This window comes from Ovis aries, chromosome 3, assembly GCF_016772045.2.
Source record: "Ovis aries strain OAR_USU_Benz2616 breed Rambouillet chromosome 3, ARS-UI_Ramb_v3.0, whole genome shotgun sequence".
NCBI classification, from domain to species: domain Eukaryota; kingdom Metazoa; phylum Chordata; class Mammalia; order Artiodactyla; family Bovidae; genus Ovis; species Ovis aries.
In genome coordinates this window covers 61,796,411-61,814,062 of record NC_056056.1, presented here as the reverse complement: position 1 = coordinate 61,814,062, position 17,652 = coordinate 61,796,411, and the positions used below count along the sequence as shown (strand labels likewise).

General features: G+C 42.0%; 1 pseudogene; it reads right to left on the bottom strand.

Moving 5' to 3' along the window:
• Nucleotides 1-887: 887 nt before the first annotated feature.
• LOC106991018 (large ribosomal subunit protein eL21-like) lies at nucleotides 888-1,424 on the bottom strand (annotated as a pseudogene).
• Nucleotides 1,425-17,652: the final 16,228 nt, after the last annotated feature.

Sequence of the window (17,652 nt, the reverse complement as noted above, 5' to 3'; positions counted from 1 at the left end):
GTATTTCTCTTCTCTTAATTTTGTAATACTTCCTGTAAACTCAACTTCACTCTAGGCTTTCATCCTGATTTCATGTTTTATTTTAGCCACGACACCATTAATAATTAAGTGTCTAAAGTTGTGTGTTATCCATCTCCTTTGGTGATTTTCAAGGCAACATTGGTTGAAATGAAATTCTCTCCATATTCCTGGATGTTTATTATGGAAGATGCAGCTGTATCATTTGTCTAAAGCATAACCATGACCATATATCAACATAGTTACCTGATGTGCACAGATGTTAAGGTACAGGCTTACTGGAGGCTATTTTTTGTAATTGGGTTTAGGAAGTTTATTTTGATAAAGATGGCCGAAGGGATTAGTGAGGAGGCTGAGTGGTGACTTAGGCTACATTTGTACAGTGCCAAGAAATATACCCTCTGTAATCAAAAAGAAATTGGTTTAAGAGAATTATGTATGTGATTGTCTCAAGAGGTGTGTATAGCTGACAGAAATAATCAAGCATTTGTATCTCTTCCAACAGCTAGAGTGGATGATGAGTAATGTGGGTGGGAAATTGGGAGGTTTTTTTTGCTGCAGTAGATTAGAAGAAAAATACTTTTTTCTTTTACTTTGGAAAGGGAATTAAGGTTTATAAATTTGAGGTAGCTCAACCTGAAAGTTCTACAGGCATAGAGCTTAAATTATTAAGATCTCTTACACTGAATTTATAAATTCCAAGGGGCTGCTAATAATTCCTTTCTTTTCTTGAACATTTACTCGAGTGGCCTCTGTGCAGTTTTGAAAAACATAAGAGAATCACAAGGGTCTGTGATTGTATTATAAGCGTAGTTGCAACACTGGAAGATTCTTTTTTTTTTTTTTTTTTTTTTTTTACGTCCAGGTCTTTATTTTGACACCCATCCGGCCATGAACTCTTAGGGGATGGGCTCCACAGTTCGGGTTCCTTTCCATCGGTCCTCACAAAGTGTGCTTCTCTGGGTGGAGCAGGCTGGCGCTTCAGCTGAACCCAAGTCCCTTTCTCTCTGGCTTCCTTCTTTTTCTGATCATTTTCCTTCACACGTTTCAGGAAGCTATCTCGGCTCTTAGAGTGCTTACTATGCTCGATACGCACATTAATTCTCTTGGCAAGAATCTTGCCCTTAACTTGTTTGTTTACAATGATGTCAACAGCATGCTGGGTAACACTGTAGACTCTCCCAGTTTTGCCATGGTAACATTTGTGGGGCATTCCTTTTTGAACAGTACCCATTCCCTTGATATCTACAATATCACCCTTCCTGTAGATTCGCATGTATGTGGCCGAAGGAACAACTCCATGTTTTCTGAAAGGCCTGGAGAACATGTAGCAGGTGCCCCGCCTCTTTCCCTTTGTGTTGGTCATCTTGGTGAATCACTGGAAGATGGCGGTTCCGGCCGAAAAACTGGAAGATTTTATCATCAGAAAGCTGAGCTTTGGCCCAAGGAACTCCACCATGAGCCCTTGTTCAGTCACTAAGTTGGGTCTGACTCTCTGTGACCCTATGAACTGCAGCATGCCAGGCTTCCCTGTCCTTCCCTATCTTCTTGAGTTTGCTTAAACTCATGTCCATTGAGTAGATGATGTCCATCTCATCCTCTGTTGCTCCCCTCTTCTCTCTGTTCTCAAGTTTCCCCAGCATCAGGGTCTTTTACATGAGTATTATGCTTCTGCATTTTAAAGACCTGTTGGTGTCAGAAGCATTGCACTTTGAGAGGTTAGAACTGGAACAAGCCTCTGCAAGGTTCCTGCTACACCTCTTGTGTTTGAAGGACTGAAGTCACTCAGGGACAAAGAACAGTGGTGGGATGGACATTCTCGGAACTCCAAGGCCCTGTGCTTCTCACTCACCTGCACCACCTCTGAGAGCACTAACAGAATTGGTCACGTGGGTGCAGGGTTGGCCCTTGGGCCCCCATCTCAGCATCTAAAAGTCTTAATTGCTCTCCCTGTGTGGTAGGGACTGGGGCTGAAAAGAGAAAGAGGAAATAGACATGGAGATGCAAGGAGGAGGAGGAAGAGATGGAAAAGTTCTGTGAAAAAGTAGGGAAACCTTATCTCATGAAACATGAGATTCATTCACGAAACTCAAGGTTTATTTGTGTTTCTGTGTAGTATAGGGTTTCCTTATTTTTTAGAAGCTAAATAGTACTGCATTTTATGAATAGGTCACATTTTCTTTATCCACTCACTTGTCCATGGACACTGAGGTTGTCTCCACATCTTGGCTGTTGTCAATCTGGGAGCGCAGATATCTCTTTGAGATCCTGATTTCAAGTATTTTGGATAGATACCTAGAAATAGGGTTCCTGGGTCATACAGTAGTTCTAATTTTTTTTTTTTGAGAAACCCATACTGTTTTCTATGCCAACTGCACCTTTTGTGCTCCTACCAACCCTCTATAAGTGTCCCAGTTTCTGAATTCACCTTTTGAGTTTTCTAAAATGCTCAGACTCATAGAAGCAAAGAATAGAATGGTGATTCTTGGGGGCTGGGGTCAGGGGGAAATAGGGAACTCTTCATCAATGTGTAAAATTTAGTTATGCTCGATGAATAAGTTCTAGAGATCTCATATAGAACATTGTGCCCATAGACAGCAATAATTTTGTAAACAAAAACAAACAAAAAAATTGAAGAATCTCCTTGTCTACTCTCAAGAGATATCTCCACCCCCATATTCACTGCAGCATAATTCACCCTGGATATAAACCTCAAGTGAGATTTCAGGGTCATGATAGTTCTACCTTAAATTCCTTGAGGAACCTCCGTGCTGTTTCCATAGTGGCTGCACCAGCTTATGTTTCCATCAACACTGAACAAGTGTTGCTATTTCACAAGACCCTCACCAGCACTTGGTATCTATTGCCTTTTTGATAACAGCCATTCTAACAGGTGTGAGATGATATCTCACTGTGGTTTTGATTTGCATTTCCCTGATGTTTAAGGATGTGGAGCACCTTTTCATGTACTTAGTGGCCATTTGTACATTTCCTTTTGGGGGAGGGGATATGTCTCTTTACATCCTTTGCCTGTTTTCTATCTGGATGATGATGATTTTATTATTTCTATTGAGTCCAATGTGTTCCTTGTATATTTTGGATATTAACTAATGTATAATTCTTATCAGTCATATGGTTTGCAAATATTTTCTCCCATTCTGTAGGCTGCCTTTTCATTTTGTTGACTGCTTCTTTTATTGGGCAGAAGCTTTTTCATTTGATGTAGCCCCACCTGTAGATATTTTTTTTTTTTTGCTTGTGCTTTTGATACTATATCCAGAACCTCACTGCCAAGGTTGATGTCAAGAACGTTATTCCCTATGTCTTCTGCTGGCTGCTATCTCCATTTTTGCAAGCACTCCTGCGAGCAAGAACGCAGCCAGCTGAGAACTGAGCACTGGGGGCTGTAAGCCCCGACCTCCCTTCTTTCTGTCTGACCCCTGGTGGTCAAGCTCTGCAGATTCCCCTGGGGTTCCTGTAAGGTGAGACATGGGTGCGCTCCTGGGAAACTTCTTGCAACAATGGGGAAACTGGTTGCCCACCTTGGGCCCTTGTTTTTCCTCTGGACAAACCAGAGGAAACCAGTGTGTGTGGGGGGTGGGCTTTCTCAGTGTGATCCTGTGCTAGCCTAGAGGGTAGGCTATGGGGTCAAAGAGTAGCAGCTCCTCTTCTCCTCCTGTATTCTTCTTAGTCTCTGCTGTCCAGGGCATGCTCATTCTTGGGTTCTGGGGTGTTTATCTATGGGTAGCTTCTAGCTGAGCTTGTGAGGGGACTTGAGTTGAGAATGACCTACATCTCTGTATGACATCACCCCTGGTGTTTTTATTAAAAAATTAGGACTATAGAGCTAAGCAGTGGAAGAAAATTATGTCCTGTCATCTAAGGTCATTCAAAAGCATGCCAGAAATGTTGTCCTATTTTTTAGAACACTCTCAGCTGGTAAATTAAGGTACTTCTCCTTACGTTACCAAGGGCAGTCTGAAGTCTTTTTCAATTCTGTACAGGAAGACACAATTGCAATTGGACAGTAGTTGAACCTAAAGAATATATGTGTATCATTATAGAAAAGGAAGTTTGGTGTTGAGAGTGTGGCTTTATCAAGTACTGTTGAAATTCACTAGCTTGAGTTATGATATATGATGAATAAAATGAACTGTGCTGGGGAGTCGAAAATAGAGTGGTAGATGGTATTGCATTTTGTTTTGCTTCAGGTTTTGTTATTTTATCTCAAGTTGCTTATATTTCTTTCTGAAACTAGTTATTCCACCACTACACCAGGGGAAGTTGTTCCTCTATCCATGAATCTGTCATTGTGCAAATTACCTGGATGCCATACACTGAATTTACAGTGCAACTTTTCAATATGAATTCTGCAGCACTCAAGTAAATAAAATGAATAATTCATACCTCGAAAACAAAAAACAGTATTCCTTGGTAATTATGGTTTCTGAATATTCAAGTCTTTGATAGAGATTTCACCCACAAAGAGTTTGTCAAATCTATACATACACAAGTATATCTTTAAATTTTGACATGCTTTATAATGCAGGCTTCCCTGGTGGCTCAGCGGTAAAGAATCCACCTGCAATGCAGGAGATATGGGTTCAGTCCCTGGGTTGGGAAAGATCCTCTGGAGAGGGAATGGAAACTTATTCCAGCATTCCTGCCTGGAAATCCCATGCACAGGGGAGCCTGGTGGGCTACAGGACGGGGTTGAAAAGAGGGTGACACAGCTGAGAAAATAAACAACAACAAATGCTTTATAATACCACAGCTGTAGTTCCATAACTGGCTTATGACAAATCCAGTTCATGCATTGTCAAAACTGGTGGATTCTAGAATTTTAGTTAGAACTACCTTTGGAAGATCCAAGAATCACCAAATATAGCACAGAGAATTTGCAAGTAAGTGCTAATTAGAAAAATTCTAAAAATGTTAAATCCATATTAATTTTGAGTAAAATATGATTTTGTCTTATCATCTGACACTTGTAAATTCCATGATTATTCTTATTTCTTTTTATCACCTGGTTTTTATTGCTTTTGAAAATCCTATATTCATTGTGTAAATAATTGTTTGAAAGCTTTCTTTCCCTGTACATGCGCGCACCCTCCTGTCTCCTGATAAACATACACAGAGATAAATTGCTCCTCTTTCCATGGGATTCTCCAGGCAAGAATACTGGAGTGTGTTTCCTCTTCCAGGGGATCTTCCTGACCCAGGGATCGAACCCGCATCTCTTGTCTCCTGCATTGGCAGGCAGATTCTTTAACATAGATAATTTGATGATTGCATTTTCTCAATTTTGTAGAAATGCTGAATTTGTCCTTCTTGTTGATGCCATGTATTTTGGGAGGAGGTAAGTGAAAGGGAAATGAAAAATAAGATCTGACATTATTCTCCAGATCTGAGATTCCCCATGTACCTGTCATCTTTTATCTGATTCCTTTCAATGTTTCTCCTACCTTCCCTGGTTTTAATATTATCTTAGGCTTCTCCCGAATTCCAGTAATTGGATTTGAAGCAAGTCTATTTATAGTCTTGCTTTTTCTAATACAACAGTCAAATCTCTAATGGCCTTTTAATGTCAACTTGCTTTCTTCTCAATGATATTTTTTTCTTTTTACCTTACTCTTTTCTTTGATCTTCTAGATTTGGAATTCTTTAAGTTCTATTAAGTTTGTATTTTTAAGCTGTATAGCTTAAAGTGTTTGTAGGTTTTTATGCCATCCCCTGGGGGATGTTTTCTTCCAGAAAAAATTCTTAGTTCCTCACTTTTGTTTTGTTATTTTTCTCCCTCCCTTTCTTCCTCATTATTTTTCTGTCACTAGTTTACCTACTTGCCAGGCTGTCCATTACATTTTGTCCATTTTATAATTGGCTACTCTCTCTGAGTGTCAAAGAACTGATGCTTTCAAACAGTGGTGCTGGAGAAGACTCTTGAGAGCCCCTCGGACTGCAAGGAGATGAAACCAGTTATTCCAAAAGGAAATCAACCTTGACTATTCATTGGAAGGACTGATGTTGAAGCTGAAGCTGCAACACTTTGGCTACCGGATGCAAAGAGCTGACTCATTGGAAAAGATCCTTATGCTGAGAAAGACTGAAGGCAAAAGGAGAAGGGAGTGATAGAAGATATCGCGTCCACCACTGACTCAATGGACATGAGTTTGAGCAAACTCTGGGATGTAGTGACGCAGCACACACAGGGAAGCCTGGTGCGCTGCAGGCCATGGGGTCACAAAGAGCTGGACACGACTGAGCCACTGAATAACAACAACTCTGTAGATCTTTGCCTTTCAATAATACTGTTTAAGATTTTGCTTTGTTTTGTCTCTGGCCCCTCCTCAAAAACAGCGACAAGACAAAATACTCTGCTTGATTTTTCCATGCCACATATACCTGGTGGGTTAATCAGAACAAACGCTCCGGAACCATCTTCTTTCAGGTTGTTGTCCACACCTTACGGCTTCTTGCTGAGCCATCGTCAGTGTTGATGAGCCAGGGTGGATGGAAAGGCACTTCTCTTTTCTTTCCTGAGGGAATCTCAGCTCAGCATCTCACTTTTAATCACCGCTAATAGCTATTTTGGCACATATTCAGAGCAGCTCAGCAAGGGGCAGAGGACATATTTTGCATTAACTGGATGATGTTAAGTTTCTAGCCCTGCTCTGTTGCTTCAGGACAGAATGGATGGTACCTCGCTCACAGCCTACAAGGGGCTGGCTCTTGCAATGCTAAGCGGGGCTGAGTTCCCTGGTTCTGTGCACTGGACTCTGTGCTGAGGGCTTTTCCTTCATGCTAGAGAAGGGCCACTGCGGGTCGTGTGCCAACTGTGTGGCTGATGTGATGGTCTATGTGATGATTACAGAGTCTGGAAAAAGGAAAAAGTCATAAAAGTATGATTTGGCAGCTCCTTTCAGATGCTTCTGTGCAGGTCCCCCAGAAATTTCCCTCCAGAAGTTTCTGTTGTTGGTGATTAGTAAAAAGACAGAATGTATGCAGGGTGGGTTTGAAGCTTCCTATACACCCCAGCTTGAGGGACTTTCTTGTTTTCAGGGCCCAACACCAACTGAAATGGACACCTCTGGGCTTGACAGGGACCTGGGGTTGAGTGGTTCTGATTGGTTTGAAGGGACAGAGCACAAAAGGCATTCTGAAATAACCCCTAGGACAGGAGCTCCGCCTAGAATCTGTCACATAATGGCCAGAAGCTTAGACTTTGGAGATCTGGCTTTAAATCTTGGATTCTCTAGGTGAGTGTATTTTAACGTATTGATCGGTATTCCTGAGACTCAGTTGTATCAATTAGTAGAACGGGGGGCATGCTATCAATCTGATAAGGTTACTTTGAGGACTCAGGGTGATTGTGTGTGTCAGTGAGTGTGTGCATGAGTATGTCCATAAAGCACAGTGCCTGGCTTCAACTACTCAATAAACGACAACTAATATTGTTTATCAGGTTGGGACACTTTGTACAATATTCCAGCTTCCTCCAGGGCTGCTTCAGTTTCACAATACATTTTTATCTTTCTTATTGACAAAACGCCCGATGAAAGCTGTCTTTGTCCTCTCAGGCTGGATAACAAAATACCATTGTCTGGGTGGCTCAAACAACAGAAATTTGTCTTCTTGGAGTTCCAGAGGCTGGAAAGTCCAGGGCGAGGCTCCAACAGGCTGTGTCTCCTGGTGAGGCTCTCTTCCCGGCTGTGGGAGCCAGCATCCTGCTGTGTCCTCTCCTGGTGCAGGGAGATGACTCTCCCTCTTCTTAGGCCACAGGGCTGGTGGGTCAGAGTTTCACTCCAAGGACCTCATTCCAGCTGAGCTGACTCCTGAAGATCCTATCTCCATGTAGCAGTCATGTTGGGGGTCAGGGCATTCACACGTGCATTTTGGGAAGACACAATGCAGTCCACAGCAAAAGCCGAGCGCTCCTGACAACAGGCACTCTAGACCATGGCAGAGGGTCGACCCCAGCTCAGAGACCTTGGTTCTGGCTTCCGGGGTGGCCCTTCCTATTTATTATGAGAGTCGTCTTCTGCGACTTGCAGGGCAGGGAGAGGAGGACGAGTCCTCAGGACCATGAGATCCTCGTATAAAATCATGTTGTAATGCATAACAATAGAACCGGATTTAGGTTCTGCCATCAGTTCCTCTCTCTGGGATGGGGAAATGGAACAGTATGAGACACCTGGTTGGTGGGGCCTCTCCAGTACTCCTTGAAGGCAGAAAGGTAGGAAGACAGGAGTGAGGGGTTCTGAAACCCTGTCATCTAAAGCACAAGGCTGCCCCTGGTCAGTCAGATGGGACTTTATCCATGGTTCTCATGGGAAACTGGCACACGGTCAGTATTTGTGGAATGAATAAATGAACATCCCTGCAGATCTGCTTAGTGGGATTACAAATACCTATTTTTATCAAATCACAGGAAGTCCGGCTTGAACGGTGCTCCTGTTTGACCTGTACATGAAAAGAGAAGGTGGCCCATGTAGGCAGTGTCTTACTGTGAAATCTTTGCTTGACTTCATTATAACAGCTGTAAATAAGAAGAAAGATTTGAATTAAGATGAATATGACTGTCTTTGTCACACTGTATTGTGACTATTAATGTGTTTGTTTTCTCCCTCCACTAGTCTGTGAACTCATTGAGGAAAGAAACCTCATTTATCTTTGTATTCCCAGGCCTGGCAAAGTACCTGGCATGTAATAAATGTATGTATTGAATGTTTAACTATAAGTTCTAAATTAAGTTAGCATGACAGTAAATTGGCAATAATGAAATAATGAAGTACCTTTCTATACTTCAAATATCTATTTCCAATAGTAAAATAAAATATATCTTGTATAAGATCCTTTAATCATGAGATAATTTTGCCCCAAAACAATCCAATAAAAATGATTTCACTTGTGTGAGACCCAGTGTCCGTCCATAGTTAATGAACTCATGAACTTGACTTCACACGGGAAAGCCTTATTTAGAGCGGAGGAATCATTTTGAATGATGCCCTGATAGTAGCGGCAATGGGCAGCCAATGAAACTAAATCGCTTGTAGGTTCCGGGCCACTGAAGCGAAGCTCCTTCCACGAGATGATCTGTCATCCCATCAGGCTTTGTTGTGACAGCTGCAGACAATGATAATGTCGAGTCTGGCATTGAAATGTTCTAATTTGATCCCCAAATGAATTCTTGTACTTGTTATCCATGAAAAATGAGGTATATAAGAAGGCAGTAGCCCTTCAAGCAAAGTTTCCAGAGTGTGCAGCCTAGTGAGGACCTGCTGAGAGTGGGCGGTGCACGTTGTCAACAAATTCCTGTAAGGATTAGCCTGGGACCTGGGCGATGAGTCTAAGCTGGAAAATAGATTTTTTTTTAAAAATTTCTAGAAGGTAAGGGATGGAATAATAAATGCCTCACAACTTTTTCCTGTTATAATATTAGGCTATATTTCCTACTATGGAAACTACTCCAATGGATTGCAACTCCTTGAGAAAAATAGATCATTCTGACTAAATATGCAGAGCCTGCCATATTTAGCAAGAGGTAAATATTTTAAAATATCTAAATGGATTTGCTGGCAGCCAAATGCTCCTTTAATTTAACTTAGCCATACACTGGCTTAATTAAGGTCAATTTATCACCAGAGCACTCTGCTCCCAGGACCCAGACCAAGAGCTTAGGGGAAATTAAAGAAGGGAAGCAGTGATGCTGAAGCTGGTGGGACACTGCCTTCCACACCAGCAGCAGCATTCCCAGAATTCCAGGTTGGGCTCAAGAGCTGGTCAGCAGGGGGAATGCCTGCCTCTAGGAGGTACTAAAGGCAGCTAAAGTCACAGCTGGCAACCCGGGTCCATTTATGTCCTGGAGGGACTGATTATTGTCAGCTCTGCCGTGGCTCAGTCTTATAGACCCCGGCCAATGTGGGAGACAGGTTCACTCACTGGGTTGGGAAGATCCCTCGGAGAACGGCATGGCAACCCATTCCAGTATTCTTGCCCAGGGCATGGCAACCCATTCCAGTATTCTTGCCCAGGAAATCCCACAGACAGAGGAGCCTGGTAGGGTACAGTCCATGGGGTTAAAATGAGTTGGACATGACTGAGTGATATATTTGGATTTTAGATTTTTTTGGATCCAGCAAATTCTAGTAAGTGAGGAAGAGAGCCCAGTATCCATACAACCTGCTAGCAACAGGGAATATAGATCTTGGATTGACATAATCTGATTCCTTTAAGTCAGCAAAGACACACGTCCATCAAAGCCAGTTTATACAATGAGAAGAAGAGATTTTCTGGTGGCTAAAGATCAGTATTCCCAGATAAATCTCACTAAACAAAACTCCTTTGTGTTTTCCCATTAAGAACACAGAAATCAAACCGTCCTTGATTGATGTGGGTAGTGTCTGGGTAAGGCATGACAAGATCTCCTTCCATCAGACAAAGGTTGTCTGAAGCAGACTGTCCACTAGATTTATCACCCGCACTCAGAGGAAACAAACAATCATTTCCTATAATACGCTCCTTTCAGAATGGAATCTAAGCATCCAGGGGCTGCCATCCAACCCAGTTGTTTTCACCACAGCCTGGGCCAGAGGAGGAACAAACTGTACATCTTCTAATGACTCTGGTCATGGTAGCTAGTATTTTATGTGTTAAAAATACACTTGCAAAGTGAAAAACTAACAACCCGATTCCCTGAGACCAAGATGCCTTCCTTACGAGGACAAACCATACTCCCAGATGACTTTGCAGATGGGAGCCTGTGATGCATAATTTGGATCCATCTCCAGTGAATACTCCTCCACTCTGTCCCATAATGTAATTAACATTGCAGGTCTCCTGGCTCTTTTTAAGAGAATTAGAAGCAATGAGTCATCTGGACATCATCAGAACGAGCTCTCCTAATGCACACTGAGCCAATCACAGAAATTGCTATCTGGCAGCATTCCGAGATAGCAAGACCTGAAAGCCATCATTTAATCTGATTTAGGGCCTCTTAAAATATTCTTCCAACTTGACTAAACATTGTTCTGGTAAAAAAGATGGAGAATTATTTTAAGAGCCTGCCAAGGTCTGAGCTGTCTTAGCTGTTATTGATTCTTTTTTAAGTAATTGCATTTAATTTGGAAACCTATGGACAAACAAGCTAATGAAGAAGTATGACTATGCTCATTAGAATGAATGTATAGCACAAAGATCCTATAAAAGCAGGGATGTTTGCATGGATGTACTGTTGTTCTGTTTGGTGTTCTTAATGGCAGGACTTAGTCTATTAGTCTGTGTTGTTGTTGATTAGTTGCTCAGTTGTGTCTAACTCTTTTTGACCCCATGGACTGCAGCACGCCATGCTTCCCTGTCCTCCACAATCTCCTGGAGTTTGCTCAGATTCATGTCCATTGAGTCGGTGATGCTATCCAACCATCTCATCCTCTGTCGTCCCCTTCTCCCCCTGCCTTCAATCTTTCCCAGCATCAGGGTCTTTTCTAGTGAGTCAACTCTTCGCATCAGGTGGCCAAAGTATTGGAGCTTCAGCTTCAGCATCAGTCCTTCCAATGAATATTCAGGGTTGATTTCCTTTAGGATGCACTAATTTGATTTCCTTGCAGTCCAAGGGACTCCCAAGAGTCTTCTCCAACACCACAGTTCAAAGGCCTCAATTCTTTAACCCTCAGCCTTCTTTATGGTCCAGCTCTCACATCCATACATGACTACTGGAAAAACCATAGCTTGGACTAGACAAATTTTTGTCAGCAAAGTAATGTCTCTGCTTTTTAATATGCTGTCTAGGTTTGTCATAGTTTTTCTCCATTTTTGAGTTTCTTGGCTGGGTCACCATCTGCAGTGATTTTGGAACCCAAGAAATAAAGTCTGTCACTGTTTCCATTGTTTCTCCATCTATATTCCATGAAGTGATGGGACCAGATGCCATGATCTTCGTTTTCTGAATGTTGAGTTTTAAGCCAGCTTTTTCACTCTCCTCTTTCACTTTCATCAAGAGGCTATTTAGTTCTTCTTCACTTTCTGCCATAAGGGTGGTGTCATCTGCATATCTGAGGTTATTGATATTTCTCCCAGCAATCTTGTTTCCAGCTTGAGCTTTATCCAGCCCAGCATTTCACATGATGTATTCTGCATATAAGTTAAATAAGCAGGGTGACTGTGTACAGCCTTTATGTACTTCCTTCCCAGTTTTGAACCAGTCCGTTGCTCCATGTCCCGTTCCTTCTTGATTTCCATACAGGTTTCTCAGGAGGTAGGTAAGGTGATCTGGTATTCCCGTCTCTTTCAGAATTTTCCACAGTTTGTTGTGATCCACACAGTCAAAGGCTTTAGTGTAGTCAGTGAAGCAGAATTAGATGTGCTTTTCTGGAATTCTCTTGCTTCTTCTACGATCCAATGGATGTTGGCAATTTGATCTCTGGTTCCCCTGCCTTTTCTAAAACCAGCTTGTATACCTGGAAGTTCTCAGTTCACTTACTGTTGAAGCCTAGCTTGAAGAATTTTGAGCATGACCTTGCTAGCCAGTGAAATGGGTGCAATTGTGTGGTAGTTTGAACATTCTTTGGCATTGCCCTTCTTTGGGATTGGAATGAAAACTGACCTTTTCCAGTCCTGTGGCCACTGCTGAGTTTTTCAAATTTGCCTGCATAGTGAGTGCAGCACTTTAACAATGTCATCCTTTATGGTTTGAAATAGCTCAGCTGGGATTCCATTGCCTCCACTAGCTTTGTCTGTAGTGATGGTTCCTTGTTGATATAGGGACATTTTTAAAAAATTTATTGAAAAATAATTTCTTTACAATATTGAGTTGGTTTCTCCCATACACCAGCATGAATCAGCCACAGGTGTACATTTGTCCCCTCCCTCTTGAACCTCCCTTCTAACTCCCATCCACCCCTCCAAGTTGTCACAGAGCACGGGGTTCATGTACCCCAATGTTTGTTAGGGCACTTTTTTGCAATAGTTAGGACATGGAAGCAGCCTAGAGGCCCACTGGCAGATGAATGGGTATGGACACTGTGGTGCATATATACAATGCAATATTACTCAACTTTAAAAAGAATGCATTTATGGGGGCATTTTTTATGACAATTTTAGTAACAAAGAAAATAAACCTTTAAAAAATTTTTTCTGGCTGCATGATGTGGCATCTAATTTCCTTGACCAGGGTTGAACTCATGGCCCCTGCACTGGAAGTGCAGAGTCTCAACCACCAGACCTCCAGGGAAGTCCCCGAGCATAAAATCTTAATAGTTATCACAGGAGTGTTCTAAGAGGTTATAAAAGTTAGCCCACCAAAGCGGTAGTAGCCTTTCAGAATAGAAAGCTGGTGTAAGTGTGGGGTGTTATTTAATACTTGGAATGATAGCTCAGTTGGTAAAGAATCTGTCTGCAATGCAGGAGACCCCAGTTCAATTCCTGGGTTGGGAAGATCAGCTGGATAGGCTACCTACTCCATTATTCTTGGGCTTCCCTTGTGGCTCAACTGGTAAAGAATCCTCCTGCAATGAGGGAGATCTGAGTTCGATCCCTGGGTTGGGAAGATCCCCTGGAGAAGGGAAAGGCTACCCACTCCAGTATTCTGGCCTGCAGAATTCCATGGACTGTATAGTCGGTCCACGGGGTTGCAAAGAGTCAGACATGACTGAATGACTTTCACTTGGAATTTTTCTGGTGTGGCACTGTATCCTTTAGTTTTTGGGTCACATTACTCCTTTTTAACTGATTCCTAAATTGAGAAGATATAAAATGACAGCAGTATGGCTCATGATTAGTTTTGGTGGAACAGCCTTTGGGGGTACATTAATAAAACTCTTAAACAAGGATGAAAAGCAACAAAATGAATCAAGATCCCAAGTTTTGTTAAGAAATGCTATTCCAGATTCCTCAGCTGGGCATTAATGGTGTTTTTTAATGCTCATTGGGATTCTTAGTAGAAGTTGTAAACCAGTATCTTTGCACAAAAGATTATAGTTTCAGTTTGTAATTCTATAGCCATTTATTGAGGATTTACTACGTGCAATTTTCCTAGCCATTCCCCCTGCAGATTCCTCTCCATGGATCCCGCAGAGTCAGGTTTGACTCTGTCCTCCACTGGGAAGATCATTGTCACCTGCAAGCAGAAGCCACAGAAGGAGCTTGTGTTAAAAAGTGACTCATAGCTCAACAGAACTTCTACTAGAAGGGGATGTCAGAGGATGAAATGGTTGGATGGCATCTCTGACTCAATGGACATGAGTTTGAGAAAAGTCCAGGAGATAGTGAAGGACAGGGAAGCTGGGCATGCTGCAGCCCATGGGGTCACAAAGAGTCGGACAGGACTTAGTGACTGAACAACAACAACAGCAAAGACATTCATGAACAAAGGGCCATAACGTCTATATTTGAATGCCTTACCTACTGGTACATTTCATATTCTCTTTTGAGAAAAGAAGAACAGACGCCAAACCTACAAGCTCTTTCCCACTAGCTTTTGGGCAACTGCAGAGACCTGACGCCAACAAGGAAATTTGGGGGAGGAGATGAAGGGGACAGTAGAGTAACCATGTCAGAAGACTGGCAAGACCACCAAGCATTGAGTTGTAAGATGAACACTTTTGGAGAAAACATGATTGATATTTTTGTTTTAGCCAATTCTATTTCTAATTGTGTCTGTGCTAACACAACTGTGCTCAGTCGTGTCCAGCTCTTTGCAACTCCATGGATTGTAGCCCACCAGTCTCCTCTGTCCACGGAATTCTCCAGGAAAGAATACTGCAACAGGTTGCCATTTCCTTTTCCAGGGGATCTGAGTTGAGATTGAACCTGCATCTCCTGTGCTTTCTGCATTGCACAAGAATTCTTTACTGCTGAGCCACCAGTCTAATTTTTTTCAGGCTTAATCCTTAGATCGAACACACAAATTTCCTTCCTCCCTTTCTATTTACAGGAGTTATTAAACAGGACTAGGTTTTCATTGTCGGAAATAGAAATATCTGGATTGAAAACTGTCATGATGAAAATCCACATTAAAATTTGAACATTAAACCTGGAACAGGACATTGAAATGTTGCTGAGCTCCAGTTGATGATGGAATCATTTGAACCTTGAGTGTGATTCATTTTTAGATGATTTATATGACTACTATAAAATAGACATATACATACAAACACTAATTTCCAGCTGGAAGGGAACTTAGGAATTTGATCTAAAATACCTTATTTCAAGGGATTGAGGCCCAAGGAATTAAGTGACTTGCCAAGCCACACTGATGTTTGTTTAGTTCCATTGCAAGACAGAGACCCAGGACTTCTGTATCCTGTCCAACGTCCTTTGTTTGATATCCATTTCTTATTCCCTTAATAGATAACAATATGTGACCGATAATCACATTTTGAAATAAAATCAGCTAGAAACTTGGGAACTTCCCTGGCAGCCTAGTTCTTAAGACTTCACCTTCCAATGCAGAGGGTGTGGATTCGATCCCTAATCGGGAAGCTAAGAACCCATATACCTCCTAGCCAAAAAAAACCAAACAGAAGCAATATTGTAACAAATTCAATAAAGGCTTTAAAAATGGTCTGCATCAAAAAAAAAAAATCTTAAAAAAATCACCTAGAAACTTAACAAGTAATTGGGTAGAATGGTGATTTTCAGAAATCCCTCTGGGTCTTCTAAAAACATGCGTGCCCCCAGGAGTCCATCTCAAAGTTCTAGCCCAAAATGGTCAAGAAGGCTCACTGTAATTGCTATTTTTAGACAGTTAGCCTGAGGTTAAGATTGGGAGCCGGTGGCCAGAGCATGCAGAGTTCCTGTGGTTCTAACAATTATGAAAACTGAGCAATGTATGTACACATTTCTTTATATAAAGCAAGTTACATGGCTAATGAGGTTGCAGAGATCATTCAGTTACATTGAAAAGAAAGAATACCACACTCAAATAGTGTTGAAGAAGCAAGTTAGTGTGATTAATTATACAGGTCCTCACCATTGCAGCTCTGCAGATGTGTTGTCTGTGCAGGTTGCCTTTATACATAGGGATCCCTGAATGTAGTAAGGTGTAAACAATTAAAAATTTTTTTCTTTGTTTTTGAGTCTTAAAAAATTTTTTTTTAATTGGTGGGAAATTGCTTTACAATTCTCTATTGGTTTCTGCCATACGACGCAAATCAGTTGTAATTATAAATACATCCCTTCCATCCCTCCCCTCCCTGCATTGCACCCCTCTAGGTCATCATAGAGCACCAGGCTGAGCTCTCTGTGTTATTTAGCAACTTCTTACTAGCTATCTGTTTTACACATGATAGTGTGTGTACGTCAGTGCTACTTTCTCAGTTCATCCTGCCATCACCTTCCCCTGCTGTGTCCACAAGTCTGTTTTCTACTAGGTTCATCAGCACCATTTTTCTAGATTCCATATATATGCATTAATATACGATACTTGTTTTCCTCTCTCTGACTTCGCTTTATGTATAAGAGGCTCTAGGTCCATCTACATCACTACAACTGACTCAGATTCATTCCTTCTTATGACTCAGTAATATTCCATTGTATTAATGTACCACAACTTCTTTATCCACTATGTTGATGGACATCTTGGTTGCTTCCATGTTCTGGTTATTGTAAATACTGCTTCAGTGAACATTGGGGTACATGTGTCTTTCAGAATTGTGGTTTTCTCAGAGTATATGCCCAGTAGTGGGATTAGTGGGTTATCTGATAGATTTATTAGATATTGCTAAGAATTATAAGGGAAGAGGTAGGTGGCAGTCTTTGTAAATATCTCTTTCACCAGTACTGTGAGCACTGAGGAGCCTGGGGCTCTTGGTAGAACCGTCCATGGTGCTGAAAACATCTGCATTGACATCTTCTGTGTGTCCCCCCTTCACTCCCTTTCCCTTCAGAGCAACACCTGGAGCAGGTACTGAAACTGGAATAAATAATAACGTTAATTCCTGGCCCCAAGTCACCAAGCACTTGATTTTTACCCAGGAAATACTTAGGAAGTTGTCTGATTTCTTTTTTGGAACAGGAAGGGTGGTTAACAGTGATAGCTGCAGAAAATGAAAGGGGATAGGATGTATAAATCTGTCTCTACATGGCGTTTACTTCCATTTCAGCAGGAAAGGCCCTGAAAGAGACCACATGGGCCGGAGGGAGGAGTCCTGCTGCTCTGAGAAACAGCTGACAAGGTCCATAGCTGTGACCTTCTCTATAGAGCATCTGAACAAATTTTGGGATTGGAGGTGGGAGCCCCAGCAGCCCTGAGTAGCTCACAGTTCACAGCTAGAGCAGTAGACCTACCCATGGTGCCTCTATTCCCCTCACCCTTCTCCTCATCTCTTCCACCACCTGCCCACCATCACTAATCAGGCCCTTTAGCTCGAATGTCATTGAAAGGGGGCTTTCCAGTTATCTCCTCTTTTTCCTTTGGTACTTAGGATTTTCTTGAGAATAACAGGTATTTCTAACTCAGCACCAGCAGAGGACCTGTGGCCTCTGCCCTACATCAGAGCCAGCCAGATGCAGACACCAGAGACAAACTCTGCTCTGGTCTGGAGTGTGCTTGGTGGGACACATCATCAAAGCAGGATGACATAACAACTGTGCAGGCATGAGCTCTGTTCAGGTCTGGGTGGGGAGGCCTATTCTCCCTTT